This window comes from Cupressus sempervirens, chromosome 2, assembly GCF_028749045.1.
Source record: "Cupressus sempervirens isolate cs-2001-9-10 chromosome 2, ASM2874904v1, whole genome shotgun sequence".
NCBI lineage: Eukaryota > Viridiplantae > Streptophyta > Pinopsida > Cupressales > Cupressaceae > Cupressus > Cupressus sempervirens.
Genome location: NC_143119.1, coordinates 686,082,472 through 686,103,914, shown reverse-complemented (window position 1 = coordinate 686,103,914; position 21,443 = coordinate 686,082,472). Strand labels below are relative to the sequence as shown.

Below are 21,443 nucleotides of genomic sequence, written 5' to 3'. Positions count from 1 at the left end.
ATGTGCCAATAAATTTCTTAGGACCTTTGATTTAAGGAACAAAGGAGGTTGTAAAATTGAGTTCAACAAGTGAACTCATTTCTATTGAAGAGAAGAGTAAGGTTAAAGCACTTGAATAATAGGAGAAAAGTACTAAAGAAAAATAAAATGGTGAAGAGATATGGACAAAATGTGTATAGGAGTCTTAGAGACTAAGTGTGGAAATTCCCACACAAAGTCTACAAATATCTATGCTGACCACCAACACCCCAAATTCAAAGGGCAATAAATCCAAGAAAAGAAAGTTGAAATCTTCTAGAGGAATGCAAGGCAAACCTGTTACACTTGATGAAGTGATTTTAACTCCAAATTGGGACATAAATAGTCTAACTTAAGATAAAATGAAGACACTTCAAGAGTTTCTAGAAAGGAAAACCATAAAAGAGAATATAAGAAGGGAAAACCAATAGAAAGAGGTATTTTATAAGATCAAGGACATATTCCTTTATAAAAAATTTGTTCATAATATGAATAAGAAAGATTCAATCATTGAAAAATTGGTTTGAAATGTGGAGAGATTGAATGACCTAGACATTTACACAAATTAACGACTAATGCAATGGTCTACAAGGAAATTTGAGAAGAAGGTCATGCAGTAGAGATTGCTATAAGATAGGTAGAGCTTTCCAAAATTGTAGATAATTTGAAATAAGACATTAAAAATGTACATACATTATTTAGGAAATTATGTGATTTATCTATCTTCACAAAAGAAATAAGTGTTATAATGGATAAGAATGAATTTCATTTAAGGTATAGTGCTAATACAATGAATATGGATAGAAGTTCCAATTCATTATATTTTCACAAGTTAAATTATTTGCAACGAAGATAAGTCGTGTTGCAATCATAAGATAGTAGAATAATAGAAAAGATTATTTAAATTTAGGCTATGCTAATGCCTCATTTGGAGATCATGCAAATGCATTTTTAGAATGAAAAAGAGCTAATAAAGAGAGATCCAAACTTTTTAATAGAATATAATATGATAGATCTCAACGCTAAATTGGAGATTGAGCTTCAAGTAATAGAGTCCTTGAGGACTAATTGGGATAGCTCATTGGTAACAGTTTCACATATTCATAAACTATTTTTGGATAAGTATGGTTTAACCCCTTCTATGACCTCATAAAAATCTTGACAAATTTAAGGGGGAGATGATGTATGATCAAGATCAAGGGGAAATAAAGATAGTTATAAAAGGTATGGAGCACATTCTAAGGGGGATTTTTTTCAGATTTTGAAATTTTGAAGTTTTGTTGAGCAAGACATGTTGCTCATGATAAGTATTTTTTCAACTAAAGCCAAAGGGGGAGAGTGTTGACCGTAAATTAAATCTTGGTATTTTTTATTAATGTAAAAAACTTAGTCATTTTCTAGGAAATGTTGGTCAATCAACATTGCGATTGAGCCACTATATAGGTTGAGAAAGTATAATATAAAGTGTACATATTCAAATCATGCCAAGCCCTAGTTAGTTTGAGTACACTTATGAGTTTTTGAATAGTTTAGTGAATGCCGAGTGATTTGAGATATATAGTATATGTTGAGTGGGACAAAGAAAGTTGATGTATAAGCCTACTAGAGTTAATGCCAAGGGGAAACATGAAGAATACTATGTGTGAAGCATTAAAAGAGTGTTAGTATCGAGAAAAATCATTTTTTGTATATGCATTTGTAATGGTACAAAAACTTATAAAAACAATTTTTGTCAAGTTCAAAGCATGGCTTACAAATTAGTAACTAATCAAGGAGTTGATTACGGATGATAATGAAGATCATTAATTCCTATGAAATGGAATCCACCAATTAGAATATTTGAAGCATTAAGAAACAAAAGAGATTAATCTGGATCATTTATCATGATCTAGAAGCTTTGCCAAATAGCTATATAAGGAGGGTATTAGAACTAATTTAGATGTAATTAGAAGAGTGTATGACTGAGAGGAGTTTAGATGAAAACTTTTGAGGTGAATTGGAGGTGAAAGACAAAGGTGACTGAGTAGTATAGTGAGGAGTCATTGAAGATCAATCATAATGAGGTGATATCATATTGGATAAAGGAGATTTGTTACCAACATTGAAGTGCATACTGAAGGGTCAAGTACTAAACATTCGAATAGGTGTTTCACAGTTTAAATGTCTTAGTAGAGTGGCTTTAACAAGCCTTTGTAAATCTCCTAAAAAAGTACCCACTTTGTTGTGATGTAGAATCCTTTAATAAAGGAAGATCTAATAGTCTTTTAAGACTTTAACAAGTCAAGCCCCTCATAGGGTAGGCCACCAGAAGAGATCAAACAATGTAGCCTTAAAATGCAGACTTTATTATTGCAATAGTGAAGATTTTGTGGGTGTCATCCTCACCATAATTTTACCTTTACCTTGGAGGGTTTCTGCGATACCAAGTCTTTGTGTCAAGTGAGTTATGTGCTTATGAGTTTTATTCATGCAATTAGATATTAAATCTAATGTTATGTTGAAGTCCACGATTGCATTGATAAAAGGTTAAGGTTTAAATGAAGGTTGATAATGGAAAAGTCAAATATGGTTCATGTTTGAAGTGTTAAAGTTTCATGGGTCATGAATCACCACCCCAACCTCCATCCACACACCCCCCTCTCCCTCACCCCCCCCACACTCACCATCGTAGTATCTTACTTTGCTTATTAAATTTCCAAGAATGCATTCCTCTATAAGGTTCTAGATTGATTTTGCATGAATATCAACAATACATAAGATATATTAATGATAAAGGATTAGTAACATTACAAAACATTATTTGATGTATTGAAATATTGTACTAGAAGAAGATATAAAGAATATGATCCAAATTACATAACAATAATAATTTCACATACATATATTTCCATCAACAATAATAGTAACTCAGTTAGATGGATAAATATAATGATAGCTAGATGAAGTGGTTGAAGTAGGAAATAAAATAAACCAAGAAATAAATTATAAAAAATACATGATTATAAATATTGAGTTTTAATTTAATAAAAGTGGGCATATTGTAATGAAGTCCTAGCTTAGAAACATAACCTAATATCCAAATCAATATCATTACTTGAAGAAAAATAATCTAAAATTCTAGAGGAGAGTTGGAGAGAGTTGGATTTCATATATGATTATTTTAAAATTTAATTTTAATTTGATTTGATGTGATGTTTAATGACCAAGTAAAGTTCTAAGAAGATGACAAGATTCCTAACATATATATAAATATAAAAACTATAATCAATGCAAAAATGCAAATCTAGAAATGAGATGTAATGAGGAACTTATTATTAGGAATTGGAATCAATTGTGTCAGTATAGTTATTTTGATATCCTAGACCTAAAGACCTTGTATTTGTCAACTAAGGGTTTTCATTTTGGATCAAATAATGGATCTAATTTTTACAAAAAATAAAATAAAATAAAATAAAAAACCTTTATCTTAAAAATAAAATTTCATCATAGTTGGAGAAAAAATTTTAAGCATTGATGTAGAATATTGATTTAGTTTTAAAATAAAAAGGGTAACATTTTGTAACTATCTTTTTAATACGTAATTTATTTTAATTCAAAATAATAAAAGTCTTTCATTGATTATTACTAACAATGGTCTTGGTCAAGAGGTGAGTGTGTGTAAATATATAAATTGAGAAGTCAAAGTAGCAAGAAGAATGCTACTAAGAAGGAAATTACAAAGATAGTTGAATAGAAATGCTTTAAATTATGTAAATGAGGAACAATCCTCATAATCTCATTATTTTTGTAATGAGGGGAATACCCCTATATTTTTTAAATCTTTAGTGGACATAAGTATCGGGAAAGATAGGAGGTTTCCTTGACTCCTTTCTTTTCTATGAGTGGCTTCTTGAAAGAAGGAATTATGTATAAATTTTATTAACTAATAATAAAAATCTTGGCCTCAACCTTTTACCAATATTTTTTTATATAAAAGTTGATTTTGTAGAGACATTGATTTTTTAAATCTAATATATAAGTTTTTTTTAAATAATACTATATGTCCAACAATTTAATATTTATAAACACGCATATGGATATGTATGTATACATACATACCTATTATACATACATGTATATGTAGTTATATATGTACATATACAAATGTGTGTGTATATATATGTAATTTTAATGTGGTCCAAAGCTAATAATTGAATTTCCAAACTCAAAATAGTAGAAAAATAGTAAATTATATACATAATTTCTTTATAAATTTTTTATATAAATATAAGTTTAAATTTGGGTACTTCTAATCCTTAATAAATAAGCACTTGGTAAATAAGAGTTTGCTTGATTTATGTTGTGGCTTAGTTAGAATATTGAATATAAGACAATAGAATATAGTTTTGGGACAAGCTAATATACTTTTAATTATAAATGGAATTATAAAAAAATCATAAAGTCTCCGTACCAAATTATATTGGGAACTATTGAAATAAAATTGTTAATCTTATTGATCTTTGTTGGATAGATAGGTGAATCAAGATGTAATGGTTTTAGCAAGACACACATAATAAGTGCAACAATAAGTGAGATGCCAACTACAAATAAACAATCAAAAATATACTTTAAGATTGTCAATTTGCAATTGAGATAGAAAGTTTATGAGAAGATGATAAAGTGATAAAGTTATGTTATATTTGTGCAAAGAAATATTTTCTCAAACTATTTACAAGTTAAAAACTAAATAAAATGAGATTATGCACAGTACAACACACTTAAGAAAATACATGAAACACCTATTCAATTGGTTTAATTAAAAATAATAGACCTAAATAATTATCCCATTCTAGTAATGAAAACTTATGTGATGACGATGTAAAGAGAGATTGAAACAATCAATAATCTTGGGGAAAAGAGTGGACCAATTGGAAGAAGTGAACATGAAGATTTTTTCTATGTAATTCTAAAATTCCAAAATGTATTCAATCAAGAATGGGTTCGTTGGATTTCACTCTGCTAGAGTTTCATGCAAACTTTTAATTTTCTTGTGTATAGCTCTTTGTCTAAGATTTCCTTTTGTTGTTTCCACTTATCACATCGCATTTACTATGGGAGCTTTTAGGCTAGGTTATAATGGCCCAAGCTAGTGGTGACCAAGTTGTTGTTACTAGTGTTCACACTGCTGCTTTTGATAGCCATGATGCCTCCTCAAAACAAACACCTTCACAAACTCATCCCAAAGGTTTTTCACAAGGTAATCTTAATATTATCCTTCCTTTACAATAATTTGATGCTACTTGTGATTGGTTAGAACAACATACCTTAATAGGGTATTTTGTGGGTGGGACTCCTCCTGAAGCTATTCTTTGAGAATGGGTTAACAAGAGTTGGACTCCTCATGGAGTCCTCCTTGATGTTGTGAAAAATATTACCAAAGGTTTTTTGTTTAATTTTTCTTTGCCAACTTGTCACAAGCATACACAATTTTTAACAATGGTCCTTTGTTTGTGTATTCTTCCATACTTTTTTTTCAAAAATGGTCGTCAAACTTCATAGTCTCTGATGACAAAAAGCTTAGGGTTCTTGTGCGGGTCTAGTTCCTAGGTTTACCCTTTCCATACTGGCCTTTTATTGAGTCCATTCCCAATACCCTTGGAAAAGTTATCATAAAGGAACATGAGAAATTTATTAACATGTGCCCTCAGAGACATGTTTGTGTCGAGGTTGATTTTTCCAAGGATCTTAAGGATTCTATGGAAATACAGATTGGAGCTCAAACCTTCTCTCAGAATGTGATTTATCTGAACCTTCCCAACACCTACTATAGGTTCCAATCAGTGGAACACAAGATCATGGATTTCTCTTTGGCTGTGCCTAGGGTTAAACCCTTGTCTAAAGAAGCTTCTGCCAAGCCAACTGAAGGGAAAAAAGAAGAATGGATTACTGTTGGGTGCAAGGGCAAGGTTGTGTTGACTCCCTTGGCTCCTAAATAGTCATATGCAGTGGTCATTATGGATCCTCCTATTTCAATAGGAACACAAACCCCAATCAACTTAGGGATGCAAGTGGTTTCTTCAAAACCCAACCTAGGTGTTATGCAGGTCCTGCTAGATCATAGGGGATTAAGGAAGCCACCAAGGCTAACACCTTAGCTATGACTCAAAATGCTCTTGTAGCTTCTTCCATAGCACCTCAGAATGTGTGTCATTCTCATAGTCCTTCCAAAGGTGCTAAGAAACTAGAGGTGAAATGTTAGGCCATCAATCCAGAAGATTTTCCTTCTAACTTCAATCAGGTTTCTACCTTCTTGTAGAATAGCTACTCCTCTCTTGAGGACAACGAAGATATGGAAGAATTTTCATGAATTTTTTATCATAGAATGTATGAGGTCTTATAGACCTCTCTAGAAAGTACGATGTCTAGGACACCTATCATAGACTTGGAAATTTAGATATTCTCTATATGCAAGAAGTTAAGATTTCTAGTTTCATGCTTTCTTCTACATGTCATGTCATTTGGAAGGATGGCATTATGTTTTCCTCCCAACAAAAAGCTGGTAGAGGTGGCATAGTTATTCTCTTGCCACCTTGTCTTCATTTTGTTATTATTTCGCATGGTTCTGACCCCATGCATAGAATTATTTGGCTATTGCTTTCTATTAAAAATCATTCTTTTGGAGTTGTTAATGTTTATGCTTCTAATGATGTTTTGGAAAGATCTCGGATGTGGGGCTAGTTGGTTGAAAACTTGCCTCAAGCTACTTGGGTTATCTATGTTGACTTCAGTATGGTTGAAGTGGCCTCTAACAAAGATGACATTTTGTATTTTCATTGGACAGTTGGGGAAAGAGAAGCCTTTTTTATCCCAATACAAACTGCCACCAACATAGTGGGGTTTGACATACTTGGTCCAACTTTTGAGTTGGCTCTGACCGCATTTTAAAGCATCTCAATCATGCCATAATTACTGCACAATCTTTTTACTCCTTTTTTGAGGATCATGATTTAGCTATCATTCCCCTACCAAATGTGACATTATTCGACCACTATCCCATTTATTTTGTCATTTCATGGCAAACAACTTTCCAAAAAGTTTTCAAGTCACAATTCTTCCTCAACACATCTATGTTGATGCATCCTTCCACCATTTCTCATATCCTATGTGTCTAGAATTTGGACCCATGTCCATGTTTCTAGACAGGATGGATCCAATGGTGGAATGATGTCATTACCAAAATTGCTCACTTTCTACACACCTATGGGTGATAGTTGGGAGTATTCAAAAAGTGATCTTATGACTCCACTTCTTCTACACTCAAAAAAGATTCTATGGCTCTCACCCTTAATCCCTTTGATGTGGATTTGCAAATCCAACTTGCCAAACTTTCACATGATAAATAGGTTGCTAATAATTATGCCACTCAAGGAGCCCAAATCAAAGCTCATCTCTACTAGTTGGAGGTTGATGATAAGGCTTTGAAGGATTTCTTCCAGGCTCTTCAAGCCCATCATACCAATCTTGGGATTAAAAAAATCAAATAAGGCACCTCTATTCCCCCTAGTCTCCCTGACATCCTACAAGAATGTGTTCATCACTATGAGAATGTTTTTGCTTGACAGGGAAATTCAATTGCTCAGGAGGAGGCTCTCAAAAAGTGTATCTTTATTACTCCAAACCACCTAGTAGTTGAGCAATGTTCTTTCTGCAAGCAACTTCTTACCCTTTGAGACCTTAAGGAGGCAGTTTACTCCATGGCTAATGATAAATCCCCTAGATATGATGGGTTTTCTTATGAATTTTAGAAACACCTCTGGGAGCATATTGGTCCTAATCTGCACAAAGTTTATCTTGAAACCTATCATTCTAAAAGCTTAGGAGCCATTATCAATAAAGAGAATATTAAATTCATACCTAAAGCTAGAGATCCTGAGGATATTTGCAATTGGAGTTCCATTACCCTTCTGAAAGTGTCTTATAAGATCATTTCCAAGGAAATTTCTCTCAAAGTCCACCACCTTCTACCTTTAAATGTACGGCCTGAGAAAACTGGCATTATCAAGTCCAGATATATTCTTGACAACATTTTTTTTTCTAGGAAGGAATGGAGTGGGCTTACAAGTCTAAGCAGATGATTGGTTTATTGAAGATTGATTTTGCTAAAGCTTATGATTGCATTGAATGGCCTTTTATCTTGGCTATGCTCCAGGCTCTTGGTTTTGGTCCCACTTTCTTGCAATTTATGGAAATTCTCTTTGGTGATGCTAATGCTTGCATTACCATCAATAATTCTCAATATGATGCCTTTGGGCATTTTTGTTCCATCAAGCACGGTTGCCCTCTGGATCCGATGCTTTATGTTCTTCCAACTGAAGGGTTTGGCTATTTGCTAGCCCACTCAGTGTCTTTTGGACTGGTTCATGGCATTTCTTTGCCAGAATCATCTTCCCAGTTGGTCAATGGTCATTTTTATGATGATTCCTTTCTCACTCTTTTGGAGGATGAAGAAAACATAAAAAATGCCTTAGTTTTCCTTGACACTTTTTGTCAAGCCTCTAGATCTTCTATTCAATGGCATAAAATGCTTCGCTACCACCAACCCTTCTTGCCAAAGCCACCTTAGCTCAACAAGTTTGAATGGAAATGGGTTGCTCACAATGGGATCTTCCACTTTTTTGGTATTCCATTTTCCTTTCAGGATTTTCTTGTTGATCTATGCAATGCAATGCTTGCCAAGATTACCAAGAAGCTAGATTATTGGCTTACGAAACTGTTTTCTCTTGCAAGAAAATTCTAGATTTTCTTGAAAGTTCTTGCGGCTACTTATGTCTATTATTCTTCTTGTTGGGCTTCTTCTAAAGCCTCCTATTAGAAATTGGGAAGATTTCTCCGTGATTTTCTATGGGCTTCTAGTTTTGATCATTATGGCTTGGGATTTTTTTTGTCTCCCAAAAGAATCAATAGGCCTTGGCCTACTTTCCAAATGGAAGCAAGGCCTTTCTCTATGTACCAAATGGATTATTTGTGTCATCACTGGTGATGAAGCCTAGAAGATTTTTGTTTGGCATTACATTTCTTCCGAATTTCCTATCAACATGCTTGCATGGAAAGGGATTGGATTTTACACCCTCCTCCTCATGTGGGAGCCAGTGATCATACATGGCTCTTTTGTTATCGAGAGCATATGAAAATCTTGGGAAGCTATCAAGTCTTAGCTTTACTAGTCTGGTGATGAGTTTTGCAATGGACTCTCTTTGAATTAGTACGACATTTGGTGGTCTCCCCTGTTTGCCATTTAGGGTACTCCCCTTGCCAAGACTCAAGGTGCTAGTGGTTTTTGTTTCTTCAAACGAGGCATCAAACCTCCTAATGATCTCTTCTCTAGGGTTTCCATGAGTTTTAGATCTTGGGAAGATATGCAAGTCTAGTACCATCTTATCTATTTAGATCAACACACTTTTGACTTATTGCTCTCTTCAATTCCAATGCACTTAATTCATAAAGTGGGTATTTAGTTAGTTAGACCTTGATGGCATGGTTGGAAGTGGTATCTTGCTGCTCCTTTTACCAATTACAAATGAAGTCTGGGTTATAGATGGCTTTCTCCCCATCTACCGATGGTGGACATGCTCAACTAGAGAGGACTTTTGCAATCTTCTCTTTCTGAATGGAGAAAGTGCTTTGACACTATTTGGAGTGCTATTACAGAATCCAAGATTGCTCATTTTTCTTACTACCTGGCTTTTTAAGGTCTTCACCTAGGGCCTCAGTTCAAGCATATTGGGGTTCCAAATCTTAGATGCCCTTTCTATGGACAACTATAGTCTTTCTTGCATATTTTCTAGTTTTGTAGACATGCTCAAAATTAATGGCACTGGATTCATGACTTTTAAAGTCATTTAGGCCTGAAACTTTTTCTTTACACATGACTATTTTGGGTGATTCCCCCATAATCCCTTGGAAATTTATCTATATTTGGCATACCTTCAAGATGGAGATTTTTCCACTCTATGGAAAGATAAAAATGTTGTTCTTTTCAGTCATAGTTTTCTAGATATTAATATTGCTATGTACACTAAGGTGTGTATTTTTAACAATGTAACTATGTAGATTCAAGTTCAAGCAAACAAAGTGGCCTTAGAGGTGGCTCACCTACAAGAGCTACTTAACCACTAGGGCAATGCCCCTTGTACTATTGCCAAAGTTCCTCTAGATGCCTCAATTGATACCTCGATGCCTAGAGGCTGCCATCAATGGTGCCACTCCTTAGGTCGCCACTCGCAGACCCCATACTCCTAGGCCTCCTACCACTACTCTTGCAATGGTAGCGATGGTGGATGGAGGTACCACTTGGCTTCTTCACACTCTGGTGGCATTGGTTGGTCCCTAGCTCCTCCTACTAGTGCCTAGTGGGTGCTCTTTAGGAAATGGCCTCACTTGGATCTAGAAATTTCACCTCAGTGGCTAGAGATAAAACATGTTGACTAGGCCACTGATCCTGCTACTAATGATGGCTGGATTTTTCCCAACCTACCTCCCAATCCCAAAGATGATTGGGGTTTTCATGATCACGATGAGCCACCTCCCTCAATAGGCACTGCTTTAGCCACCTGAGGTTTCTTTATATGTTTTTTTCATGAATAGTTTATGATTCTAGCTTTAGCCACGTGAACTCTCTCATGGTGATCTTGTATCCCCCAACCCTTTTTTGTGAATTTTAGTCTTAGTATATTAATTATAATAGAAAAGGACTATTCATCAAAAAGAATGGGTTGGTTTGTGTGGTGTATTTAAATGTAGAATGCTTACATTTATTTAAGGTAAAATATAAACTGATCTTTGTTTTGTTATCTGGAAGAGGGAGATTCTCTAGAGTCATTAAAACTTGAGAGAGGCAAGATTTACGTGTACTCACTCATCTTTGAAACTTCAAACTCTAGAAAAACCTTTGAATAATTAATCTCAAGTTGTAGAGTGTAATCTCAAGTCTATGTTTGAAATCTTTATCTTTAATATTTTCTTTCAAATATGAAAAAAAATTGGTTGTGTATTATTTTGTCATAGAAGAATCCTTGTTTTTGTGAATCTTAATCTTGTTCATTGAATCTCAAAACCATAACTACCTAGGAACATTCTCTATGGTTTGCAATCAGGTTTGCAATCATTTAGTTTGGTCAATACATAGGATTTACTTTGACACAAACTAGGGTTTTATATCCAACTACAATGACAACAATGACATCTACAGGGAGCAGCTGCAAGCAAACAAACCTTATCATAAAACAAGGTTGATTTACATATAAAATAGGATTGTTTACTATAACAAATAATGGGACAGGCTGATCTTCACAAAAAAAGTACCAAAGACAAAACAAAGTCAAACTTCTTTTTTTCCAAATTCATGAAAACGTAGTGATTTTTGTTCAACTACAAACTATGCAGATCATGACGATCAAATGATTTTCAAAAAAATCTATAATATTTTCAATCTTTTGAAAATTGATCAACTATACACTTTGATGGATGATAGTCTCACATATTATGGTACCCTGACATAAAGTGGTACAGATAGCATATAATGGTTCTAGATGTTGTAAAATCATTAAGACATTGGTGAGATCAAATTGGTAGCGAGTCTCACACGCAAACGGGAGGTGTATGTTGATTGTGGAGGCCTCAATTTGTGTACTTGTTTTTCAGTATATCTTTCTGTTGGGGAGTTCAAAATGAGAAATTTAATAGTGTTGGCGATAGCATTAGCGGTTCTTGTTTCTCCTCCTCATTAGCTGAGTCACAGTGAAGTACTGTCAAAATCTCATGGTGTGAGGACTAGTGAGGGAAAGGAATGGGTGGCTCCTTCCATTAGTAGTGAATATTTATGGAAGATCAATCAATACGCTCAAGATGAATTATAGAAGAATGATAAAATAACTGCTCTGCCTGGCTAACCAGAAGGATTAACGTTTGCACAGTATGCAAGATATGTGACCATTTATGAAAAAGTAACGAGAACACTTTTCTACTATTTTGCAGAGGCCGCTAAAGACCCATCTACAAAACTTCTCCTCCTATGACTCAATGGAGGTATTTTTCTTTTTTTTGATGAAGATATAAGTATAAGAATGGAATTGTTGTAAATTTTATCATCAAATCATATCAAAAGTACATACTGATAGTGGAGAGGGATCTCATCAAAAATATAATTGCTAGACCAACAATTACAACTTCTCAAAAGTACATACTGGTAGTGGAGAAGGATCTCATAAAAAATATAATTGCTACATCAACAATTGCAACTTGCTGACTATTATAAGTTTTAAATAAACATAGAAAACTCATCTTCATGTTATAAATAAACTCTCATATTTGTCAGTGTAGGGTTCTATGTTCCTGAATTAGAAGATACAATTCTTAAGAATAAGAATTTTGGTACATCCTTCATTAATCTCAGAGGAGTTATGGTACGATTTCTTTCCCTTCGCTTTTCCCTCTGAAACTGGTCTATTGTGCATGCTAATTACATTTATCTTATTGTAAAACCCATAATCAAAGTAGAATAATTCTTAATGAAGGAAATATGGTATTATTTGCAATTTTTATTTATTTGAAAAATTGTTCTTTATAGATTGGAAATGGACTTATGAATAAGGAGATAGATGATTGTGGTTCTATCGATATCAGATGAAGATTATGCTTGCACTTTATCTCCTCTAAGCTACACATCTGGCAACATATTTCCATCTAAAGTAGAAGCTACTGGAGGATGAAAAAATGAGAGAGAGGTATTCCTTTTGTCTTCAAAATTTTCCCTCTCAACATTCAAAAATTCAAAAACACCTACCAAAATAAATGCTTGCCATGAATGGATTCCTGTGAGAAATAAACTGACAGGGTAGATGGGCGTGGGGCTCGAGGACAACTTGCAGGCACTCAATATTAATTTCCAACACTCCCCCTTTGTCTTGAGACCCACAAACAAAGATCATTGCTGATCTAAATCAACTACACCAAGACTCTGTCTTAGGTGCACAAAAGTTCCAATGCCTAATGGCTTGGTAAAGATGTTTGCTAGCTGCTGCTCAAACCTGCAAAATTCTATTTTGATATCCCCATTCTCCACCAACTCTCTGATGAAGTGATATCTGATCTCTATATGCTTGCTTCTCCCATGGTAGACTGGATTCTTGGACAATGCAATTGATGAGATGTTGTCACAATAAATTATTCTTTCATCCTCTTGCCTTTCATTCAAATCTATCAAGATCCTCCTTAGCCAAATTGCTTGACATGGTACTGCATTTGCTGCAATGTATTCAGCCTCTGTTGTAGATTGAGCAACAATAGGTTTCTTCTTGGATGCCCATGAAATTGCACCCGATCCCATATGAAACATGTATCTCGAAGTGCTCTTCCTATCATCTAAACTTCCAACCCAATCACTATCAGTCTAACCCACCAACTTGAAATCATCATTTGCAGTATATAAAATCCCAAATCCCTTGGTACCTTTCACATACCTTAGGATCCTCTTTCCTGCTTGCCATTAGGAATCCTTTGGTGTTTCCATAAATCTAGAAATTAGACTTATAGCATACATTAGGTCTTTCCGAGTTGCAATCAAATACATTAGACTTCCAACCATACTCTTGTATAGTGTTGGATCCACTCTCTTGCTAGAGTCTTCCTTGCTCAACTTTAGACCTACTTTTGTTGGTGTGAGGGCTGCCTTAATGTTCTGCATTTTGAATCTCTCCAAGATCTACCTTGCATACTTTTCTTGAGAGATGAAAATACCATCATGCATTTGTTTTACTTCTATGCCTAGAAAGTATTTCAAGAGACCTAGGTTTGTCATTTCAAATTCACTTTTCATGGCCTCTTTGAACTCACCAATTAGACCCTTATCATTACCAGTAAAAATTAAATCATCTACATACAAGACAACAATAAATACATTACCATATTCTGCCTTGATGTAAAGAGTGGGCTCACCATTGCTTTTGCTAAATCCATTGCTCATCAAATATGAGTCAATCCTACTATACCATGCCTGTGGAGCTTTCTTGAGCCCATAAAGAGCTCTCTTCAATCTATATACTTTTTTTTCTTCACCTGCAACTTCATAACAAAGTGGCTGCTCCACATAGACTTCTTCTTTCAATACACCATTTAGGAAGGCGGACTTCACATCTATTTGAAATACCTTCCACTTGTGCTGAGCTACAATTGCTATGACAACACACATGGTTTCCATTCTTGGAACAGGGGCATATGTCTCATCATATTCTCTTCCATACTACTATTTGTAGCCTTTGACTACCAGCCTTGCCTTATGCCTACCAATCTTGCCTTCAACATTACATTTGATCTTATAGACCCATTTAACTCCAATCACTTCCTTCTTGGGAGACAATTCATTTAGCTCCCATGTCTCATTCCTTTCTATAGCATCTATTTCCTCATCCATGGCATTACACCATTTCTTCTTCTTAATAGCTTCTTCAAAATATACTGGATCACTATGAGAAAATAAAGTAAAATTAAAACTCTCATCGTAATCTTCATACCTTTCATCTTGGTATATCTCCCTAAGACTCTTGGTCTTTCTTGGTAATAGAGAGGAGAGTGTGGGATTAGAATCTTCATTGCTACTGCATTCCTGACTAGGTCAGTCTTCACTGGTACTCAGCACTGACACCTAGTCATGCCTAGAGGAGCTCGAAAATGTCTGAATCTACTTGCCTTTTCTTCTATTTGCTCCTTCTTCTTGCTATTCATCAGCATCTTCTTCATTCATAATTTACACTTTACTAGAAGTGCTCGGTGACTAATCAATTGAACCATACCAAAACTAATTTTCAAGAAATTCCACATCTCTTGAAAGCATCATCTTATTGTTCAATGGGTCATACAATCTATATGCCTTTGATTCTGGGTTGTACCCTATGAAAATGCATTTCACACCTTTGTTATCAAATTTTTTCCTTTGCTCTTTAGGAACATGTGCATATGCTACACATCCAAACACCCTTAAGTGTTCAACTATCCATCTTCTTCATGACCATGCTTCCATTGGAATTCTATCATGGACTACCTTTGTGGGACACATATTAATTAGGTAAATTGTTGTTGCCACAGCCTCTCTGCAAAATTCAGTTGGGAGACCTTTCTCTTTCATCATGCTCCTTGACATTTCTACAATGATCCTGATCTTTCTTTCAGCCACTCCATTCTGCTGTGGTGTATAGCTAGCTGTGAGCTCTTTCTTAATGCCATGTTTCCTACAAAAATTTACAAAAGAATTGGAGGTATACTCCCCTCCTCTATCTGATCTAAGGATCTTGATATAATGTCCACATTCTCTTTCAACCTGGGCTTTAAATTCTACAAATTTATCAAATACTTCATATTTATTCTTCAAGAAATACACCCATGTCCTATGACTAAAATCATCAATAAATGTCATGAAATAAGTACTCCCCCCAATGGAAGTAACTTGCATAGGACCGACTAGGTTAGTATGCACTAACTCTAATGGATATCTAGACCTCCTAGAATTTTTAGAATTAAATGGAAGCCTATGTTGCTTACCCAAAATACAAGCCTCACACTTGTCACATGAATTTTTTATATGTGAAAAACCTTCTACCATTCTTTTAATTGACAATAAATTTAAGCTAGCATAGCCAAGATGACCATACTTGAGATGCCACAACCATGAAGGGTCTTCAATCACACTCCTTAGAGCTGATTGTGTGTGAGGTGCAACACAAACTTGAGATGAGAAACATGTCTCAATCCTCAAAGGAAACATTCTATTCTTGGTCATTTGAACTACTGCAAGTAAATTCTTGCTCCCATCCTTTTCATGAATGACACACGTGTCATTCTCCATTAGCACTTTATATCCATTTTGACTGAGCTAACCAATGCTCATCAAATTGTGCTTCATACCAAGGGAAAAATACACCTTTTGTATTTCCCTTTTCTCACATTTCTTGGTGTGGACCATAATAGATCCTTTACCAACAACTGGTAGGGTTCCATTGTTACCCATTTCAATTTCTGATTTGAAACTTTTGTTAATGAATGAAAACAAGGTTTCATTACCACTCATGTGGTTGCTATATCCACTATCAAGGTACCAAACCTCAGGGCTTCCTTCTTCACCAACATTACACATGATGAAGGCAGCAACATTGGGTCCACTGCCCATGTTCACATCAGCCACATTTGCTTGTTCTGACTGATCATTCTGCTTCTTCTAGCATTCATTTGCATAATGCCCATATTTATGACAGTAGTAGCATTCTGCATTACTCTTATTTGAGCTATAGTTTTTCTTACCTCCTCTTGAAGTATTTAGTGAGCTACTTGCTCCATCTGCTCTTCCTAAGCTTTCTACTGTAGCATTCCTTTGTCCTCCATTACCTCAGCCTCTGCCTCTAGAGTTCCTACTTGAGCCATTTTTTCCTCTCCAGCTTCCTCTTGGATTTGACTGAGCCTTGAATGTTTACTCTTGGGAAGTAGAAGAAGTAGATCTATTGATTCTATGCTCATGGGTTTGAAGAGAACCCATCAACTCATCCATTGTCAAAACAGTGAGGTCTTTTGCCTCTTCTATGGTCATGACCAAATGGTCATATTTATGAGGTAAACTCCTCAATATCTTTTTCACTATCCTCTGCTCTTGATAGTCTTCTCCATTTGACTTCAGTTGGTTAATCACATTGGAGGTCCTTCAACTAAAGTCTATAACTAATTCATTTTCCTTCATCTGAAGGTTCTCAAATTCCCTCCTGATGTTCTATAACTTTACAATACGAACTTTATTAGTCCCCTTGAAGTTTGTCTCAAGGATATCCCATGCTTCCTTTGCATAATTTTTTGCTGCAATCTTTGGGAATACTGTCTCTGTCATTGCTGCTTCAATAAGACTTAATGCCTTTGCATCTTTCCTCCTTCACTCTTTCAAATGAGCCTTTTGTACATTTGTGAGGGCAACATACTAAGTTGGATCAGTCACATCATTGAATCCATTGACCAAAAACTCCCACAAATCATTTGCAACCATAATGATTTTCATCTTCTTTGCAAATGTATCATAATTTTGTCCATTAAATGATGGTGGTTGTTGCTATATCTTTCCTGCATCTCCTGCCATGTCAAATATCCCAAGAAAACAAATACCCTAACTCACTGTGGATGTGGGGCCTCAAAGTTCTGATACCATGTGAGAAATATAAATTAAAAATTAAACTCAATACTCATAACCCTAAAAAATTTCTCGGCACTTAAAAAGTGCTTGGCACATAAGGTGTCGAGTGCTAGTTTTACTTGGCACTTGTTCGACACTTGATGGTGCCAAGTGCCAGTTACGCTCGACACTTGCTCGACACTTGAAGGTGCCAAGTGATAGGGAAGAGGTGCTGAGTGAGCTCGGCACACAAAGGAAAAAGATGTAGATGCTGAGTTAGCTTAGCACTCAAAGAAGACAATGGATGTCGAGTAAGGTTGGCTCCAACTAATAAAATTATAACTTAGAAAAATATAACGTGAATGCTTTCATGAATAAAACCAAAGAGCCAAAGCTTTAAGCTTTCAACCAAACTTGTCAAATGCAATGAATAGAAGAGGAAGATAGATTCAAGTATGCTTTCTTGCTTTCTATTCAATCTTTCATTAAACTAATACAAAATTTGGGAGCATTTGGCTTCAACAAGAAACCCCTAAAATAACCTTAAATTGATAATATTTCAAACAACTTTAATAACTTGCAGCTCTAATGGCTACATACATGAACAATAAAAAACTTACAAGGTAACCAACAATCAATCACATGCAACTGTAGGCACGAAGCAAAACAAACTTCCTTCTTCTTCTTCCAATGACTGTTCTACTGATCTTCTCTACTCTTTCTAGCTCTCTGTTTGTCTGAATGAAAAAATGAGAGAGAGGTATTCCTTTTGTCTTCAAAATTTTCCCTCTCAACGTTCAAAATTTTAAAACACCTACCAAAATAAATGCTTGCTATGAATGAATGCCTGCGAGAAACAAACTGACAGGGTAGATGGGCGTGGGGCCCAACGACAACCTGCAGGCACTCAATGTTAATTTCCAACAGAAGATCTATAGATCCCTATAATATATATGCACCACTATGCACTTTGGATTCTAATCTTAAGAGATCTACTTCTATTGCAAGTATAGAAATAAACTTTTTTTTAGAATCTCTTGGCATGGAAGTGTCAAAGTAATAATGTTACCTGTCACATTATACATTTTAAATACCTAATCTCTCTCTCTCTCTCTCTCTCTCTCTCTCTCTCTCTCTCTCTCTCTCTATTGCAGGATGATACTCTTACAAGTGGATTAGATGGATTTGATCCATGTAGTTCTGATTATGTACTTACCTACCTTTAACACTCTAGAAGTACAAAGTGCTCTTCATGCAAATGTATCAAACTTACCTTATGCATGGTCTAAATTCAGGTATGATTATATGCATGCCATTTTTATGCATGGACTGAATGTAGGTATGGTTATATGCATGCCATTTTTATATAGATGTTTTAAAACTTAGAAGATTGTGATCTAATGATTTTTAATCTTCTTCTTTGAATAGTGGTGTACTTTCACATAATTGGACTGCAACCACAATGTTTCCACTATACCAAATAATGATGGTAGCGGAATTGAGAATACTCATTTAAAGGACAAACGATACTATTGTGAAAAAGTGTTTAATCTAATAAAGATTTGATTGCAATAACTAATTACTGATAAATTCTTTTGATTGCAGTGGAGATGTGGTTTCACTGGTTCTTGTGACTAGCACGAGATATTCTATTAGTGCATCAAAGCTTCCAATTGAGAAAGCATGGTATCCTTGGATGAATGGAGAGCTAGATGTGGGGGATTATAGTGTAATTTACAAAGGCTTGGCATTTACAACTGTCAAAGGAGCGGGACATGAAGTCCCTAGTTATCAATCATTTTTGGCTGGAAAGCCTCTCCCATCATAGTAATTCAACATTTCTATTTCAATTAACATGATTCAAATGGCTTTATAATTATTATTATAAATAGTATATGTACAATCTTTTTAAGAGGAGGACCTCACAAAGATATTATATATGTATAATGATTCACGTACTTATATATTTCCAAAAATAAATAATTTTGTATAAATTTGGTTTCTTATAAGGTTAAAATATGAAAAAGTGGCTTCCGAAATATATTTTCACAAGATTATGATATTATAAAAAATTGATGTATATTAAAGTATATAGAAATAAGGGACTAAATTATGATTATTATTTTTTTTTCTAGGTGAAAGGCAAAAAGCCTAATATATATAAATAGAAGATAAACACAATACAAAAGAAGTTTTGATCTAAAAGGAAAATTGCACAACAAACCAACAAAAAAAACATTACAGAGCAAGGCCGCCCCATTTGGGAATGACTATACTACTTCATCTTAAATCAAGGCTGAAACTGAAGAATTTTCCAAATATTATGTTTGAAGATTCCCTCCAAGCCGGTGAAAAGAAGAGGACATGTGTAGGCCACTTGGAAACACTAATCATAGTTTAACAATCTCTTTGTCAACAAAAATAAGATGCTTGGAATTTGGAAACTTATCCATACAAATCTCGATGCCTGTAAAGTCTAGGTAAACATGGTTAGAACCCCAATTTGTGACTAGGTTGGCTATAGAATTCCCTTTCCTAAAGACATGGGAAATATGACATATTTCAAACCTATCTAGCATATTCTAGATATTAGACATGACATATCTGATTCTCCAGTTAAGAGTGTTTCTATTAATGCAAGCATTAGTGATAAGAGTAGAATCACCTTCCACTTGAATCTTCTAAAGCCTCAATTTTTTTGCAAGAATCAAACCATGGAGTAAAGCATAGGCCTCAGCTAAATTATTCATACCTAAAGGTAAAGGAAGATACTTAAATGTGACTACCTCACCCAAATGATTTCTTATACAAATGCCACATCCTGACTTGCCCAGATTTCCCTTACAAGAACCATCAAAATTTACTTTAATAAAATCCATAGACAGAGGCTTCTAGCTAATATATGATCTATCTACCCTTTTATTCACTAAGGGCATAAATATGAATGGGGGAACAACAATATATTTCCACTCCTTAAGGAGCAAACTATGCCAATGACTAAAACTGTAGTTACTAACCTTTTCTTTCACATGTACATTTACCACCTTTGAGATAAACTTTTCTAATCCTTTAAGCACCACTTCTATGGGAGAGCTCACACTTCAAAATATCCATTTATTTTGCTCCCTCCAAATTTCCCACACTACTAATGTAGGAGTACACTTCCAGATACATGCAAAGTAAGAATTTGAAAAAAGAGTAGACCATAAATCAAACAAGTCCCATAACTTATTTGGAAGAGGCATAGATAAGTTCAGCTTTGATATGACTAAATACCAGCATTGTTGGGTAAAACTGGGCTAAACAAATAAGTGATCCACATCTTCAAATACTTCCTTACATAATACACATTGAAAAGGTTTTGAGATATTGAGTTTAAGCAATCTATCACGAGATAAGATTCTCTTTCTCAATGCAAGCCATGTGAAGCAACCAGCCTTGGGAAGGACCAAATTATTCAAGCTAAAAGAAAATGCCCTCTACTTTTCCACATGATGTTCCAACAAAGATAGTGCCTTGTACACATCTTTGATAGAGTACTCGCCATTAGGTGAAGGTGCCCACAAGATATCATCATTTTTATTCTTAAGAAAGATCTTCCTCTCACACAAAATTTTATGGAGACACAATTTATGGCCTTGAGAAATAGGTAAAGTGAAAGGATCTTTCCAAATGGATTTACCAAAAAAATAATTCTATTGCTAGGACATAATCTATCAAAAATATACCCCAATTGTCTTTGATGATCTGAGTGACACCATTCAATACATTATTGGTCATAAGAGGAGGCATACCATACCATGAATTATCCCAAAAATTTAACTAATTCACCATTTTTCACCTACCAAGATACAAAATTGGTGATCAGCTCCCTCAAAGAACTCAAAAAATTCCACATAGCTGAACCATTTGGTGGATTAGAAATTGTTAAAATATGTTTGGTATCTTGAGAATCCATGTACATTTCTTGCATAATTTTGTACCACTTATTCTTAGGATTCCTAAGCATGTTCCAAACTAATTTGGCTCCAAAAGAAACATTCCTCTTGCTCATGTCATGCAACCAAATCCCACACTTTACTTTATCGATAGCAATTTCTTTTAGAGATATCAAAGGGATTTTCTTGTCATTAGACATCATGTTGTTCCAAATGAAATCTCTAATTACTTTTTCAATTTTTTTCAGAATGAAAACGAGTGCTTTAGGATAGACATGGTATAATTAGAAAATTATGGATAGAATTGATTT

General features: G+C 34.7%; 1 pseudogene; it reads left to right on the top strand.

Annotated features, from left to right (window-relative positions):
- Nucleotides 1–19,022, top strand: part of LOC149575238 (serine carboxypeptidase II-1-like) — a 28,433-nt pseudogene extending 9,411 nt beyond the window's left edge.
- Nucleotides 19,023–21,443: the final 2,421 nt, after the last annotated feature.